At 22.7% G+C, this 3,882-nt stretch overlaps 1 long non-coding RNA gene across 1 annotated transcript in view; it reads left to right on the top strand.

Annotated features, from left to right (window-relative positions):
• Positions 1 to 1,213, top strand: part of LOC105852152 (uncharacterized) — a 1,738-nt gene extending 525 nt beyond the window's left edge. Inside the window, exons 2-4 of the long non-coding RNA XR_001143908.3 lie at positions 92 to 208; positions 764 to 847; positions 945 to 1,213. This is a non-coding gene — a long non-coding RNA (uncharacterized lncRNA). The remainder of the gene's footprint in view (positions 1 to 91; positions 209 to 763; positions 848 to 944) is intronic.
• The last annotated feature ends 2,669 nt before the right edge of the window (positions 1,214 to 3,882 follow it).

Below are 3,882 nucleotides of genomic sequence, written 5' to 3'. Positions count from 1 at the left end.
TTTTAACTAATGACTTTTGAAACTGACATTCTCATTTTCACTGTGCTAAATTTTTTTCTGATCTTATACACACTTTTTATTTTTAATTCAGAAGCTCAAGAACGACGTCTGCGAACATTGTGTCAGTTCCGACAAGCTAGGTTTCGAAGGAAACAATTAATTAATTTAAGAAGACTCTCCACCTTCCCTAACAATACTACAAATAATGGTATTTAGTTACTGTTATTCTATTTTGCTCTTATGATTTAAATTTAAAGATGCCTTTATTTTCTGTTTCTTTGGGCAGTTTGATTTCCAATTGTATGATTGCATGTCATATATAATATCTTTCATGACCTTTTTTCCATCAAATTCCTAAGAAGACTCTCCACCTTCCCTAACAATACTACAAATAATGGTATTTAGTTACTGTTATTCTATTTTGTTCTTATGATTTAAATTTAAAGATGCCTTTATTTTCTGTTTCTTTGGCCAGTTTGATTTCCAATTGTATGGTTGCGTGTCATATATAATATCTTTCATGACCTTCTTTCCATCAAATTCCTGCATTCTTCTTTTATATTTTGAAACATATTTAAATTCTTTAAAACGAAAAACATTTATTATAGTTTAATATATTTTTATTCATCTTTATTAAGATTGTATATTTAACTTTACAACTGATTTAAAATTTGATTTTAATAATTATACTATTGTTCGAAAGAGTTATGATAAAAAAGAATTAAAAAATACCACTTATAAGATAAACTTATGAAAAAAATAGCTAGGTTAAAGCGACGAATGAAAATGGTGGTAAGGAGAGGAGGAGCGCAAATTATGTGTCTTCAAGACCTACTTGACAAACTTCGTATGATTTTAACTAATGACTTTTGAAACTGACATTCTCATTTTCACTATGCTAAATTTTTTTCTGATCTTATACACACTTTTTCTTTTTAATTCAGAAGCTCAAGAACGACGTCTGCGAACATTGTGTCAGTTCCGACAAGCTAGGTTTCGAAGGAAACAATTAATTAATTTAAGAAGACTCTCCACCTTCCTTAACAATACTACAAATAATGGTATTTAGTTACTGTTATTCTATTTTGTTCTTATTATTTAAATTTAAAGATGCCTTGATTTTCTATTTCTTTGGGCAGTTTGATTTCCAATTGTATGGTTGTGTGTCATATATAATATCTTTCATGACCTTATTTCCATCAAATTCCTGCATTCTTCTTTTATATTTTGAAACATATTTAAATTGTTTAAAACGAAAAACATTTATTATAGTTTAATATATTTTTATTCATCTTTATTAAGATTGTACATTTAACTTTACAATTACAGGGATGCATTATTAGTTAATGCACTTTGGAATAAGGAAAATTTTGTCAAGAATTTGTTATAGTTTTCAAGAGTTTGTGTTAAAATAGTTAGTCTTTCTTATAGAAGTTTAGGGATGGGTACATGATTGGTGATAGAAATCCAGTCACCTACTACATGAAGTTTTATTTGTTTCCAGTGATGAAATGTAATATATGTTTGTAGAGGTTGATCAAGACCGCTTGGAAAAACTTGTCCAGTGTCGACTTGCAAGATTTAAAAGAAAACAATTGCGTTATTTGAAAAGGAATTATGCCTCTGTTGAAAATAAAGGTGTGCATAATATATTTTGTAAATATGATTCCTACATTTTATTTAGCTTATTTGAAAATTCGTTACAACATGCTCAATCATATTATAATTCGTCAAAGGTCTTTACTCAACAAATCTGCCAAGAATTTTATTGTATATGAATTAAATTATTTACCTCCAAAATATCCTGTAATTTGTTCCATTTATGTCTTTTACAGTCCCCATTAGACAAACTTCTCAACTTAATCCGTCAACATCTACAATTTCCAATGCCACCCGTAGACAGACAGGTAAATGACTAATTAATTGGGGCCCTAGATTATGGCTCGCGCGCTGCGCGGATATTAATTAATTAATTTTATAAATAATATTTTATGTATTATAAATATAGTTATTTTTTAATATTACTTTATTGATAACTTATTATATAGGATAATTGTTTGACTCATTGTACTTTGATTAACAATTTATTTTTCTAACATATAATGGTACTTGTATTTATTTGATGAAATAAAATATAAAATACATACCCAAAAATAAGATATAAAAATTTAAAAATATGATTGACTATTTAATATCTTTTATTTAAAAAAAATGTTAATGTTGAATATGATTGACTATTTAATATCTTTTATTTTAAAAAAATGTGAATGTTGAATTATATTGTAGCGTAGTCTATATTTATTTATTTTACTAGTATGATTTTTTAATCATGAGAAGCTGAGAAGTTGTTGTAAAAAAAATTATTGAATATATTTAATCAAGAGTTTGAAATTAATTTTATTAAAGATTTACATATACTTTAAATCAATTTTAGGTATTTAAAAGTTTTAACTAATTGTTTGTGCAATTGAATTATAGTTATGTTTATATGTACCAAAAATAAATTTTATTAAAAATTAATTTAATTTTATGCAATACTTAAATATTATAAATATAGTTAACTTATAATATTACTTTATTGATTTGTAATAATTGAATATGATTAGGAAAATTAAAATGAGGGAAAATCATGTTTATCACAATTATCTAATTTAATTCTTGAAATATTTTGTAAAATTCGTATGATAACGTATTATATAGGATAATTGTTTGACTAATTGTACTTTGATTAACAATTTATTTTTCTAACATATAATGGTACTTGTATTTATTTGATGAAATAAAATGTAAAATACATACCCAAAAATAAGATATAAAAATTTAAAAATATGATTGACTATTTAATAACTTTTATTTTAAAAAAATGTTAATGTTGAATTATATTGTAGCGTAGTCTAAACTTATTTGTTTTATTAGTATGATTTTTTAATTGCGAGCATGAGAAGTTGTTATAAAAAAAATTATTGAATAAATTTAATCAAGAGTTTGAAATTAATTTTATTAAAGATTTACATATACTTTAAATCAATTTTAGGTATTTAAATGGATTGACATTAATGAGTAATTGAATTTTTAACGTATAAAATCATTACTCACCAAAATTGGAATAATATAATTGTCCATGAAAGGAGGATATTTATGTCAATATTTATGAGTGATCGGTGGTTTTTTTCCATTGAATTTAATGACTAATAATATAAATTATTACAAATGGAAGTAAACTTTAACATTAATTTATTGAATTTAATGACTAATAATATAAATTATTACAAATGGAAGTAAACTTTAACATTAATTTATTGAATTTAATGACTAATAATATAAATTATTACAAATGGAAGTAAACTTTAACATTAATTTATTGAATTTAATGACTAATAATATAAATTATTACAAATGGAAGTAAACTTTAACATTAATTTATTGAATTTAATGACTAATAATATAAATTATTACAAATGGAAGTAAACTTTAACATTAATTTATTGAATTTAATGACTAATAATATAAATTATTACAAATGGAAGTAAACTTTAACATTAATTTATTGAATTTAATGACTAATAATATACTTTCAAAATACACACATATATATATAGTAAACTTTTGTTGATTATATTTTTTAATATATTCATATATTATAATTTTAATTAAATTTGTGTATTTTAATAATTGGAAATAACTTTTTAATAATTTTTCATATATTCTTATTTTATGATTATTTTTTATAAATTTGTTTATTTTTTGTCAAATAGAATATATATTTTTATTGTATAAAATGTTACTAAAAAAATGGATTGACATAAATTGAAAGAAATTATAAATGGATTGACATTAATGAGTAATTGAATTTTTACGTATAAAATTCATTACTCACCATAA

The sequence above is a fragment of the Cicer arietinum genome, chromosome 5 (assembly GCF_000331145.2).
Source record: "Cicer arietinum cultivar CDC Frontier isolate Library 1 chromosome 5, Cicar.CDCFrontier_v2.0, whole genome shotgun sequence".
NCBI classification, from domain to species: domain Eukaryota; kingdom Viridiplantae; phylum Streptophyta; class Magnoliopsida; order Fabales; family Fabaceae; genus Cicer; species Cicer arietinum.
This window is presented reverse-complemented; position numbering and strand designations above follow the sequence as displayed.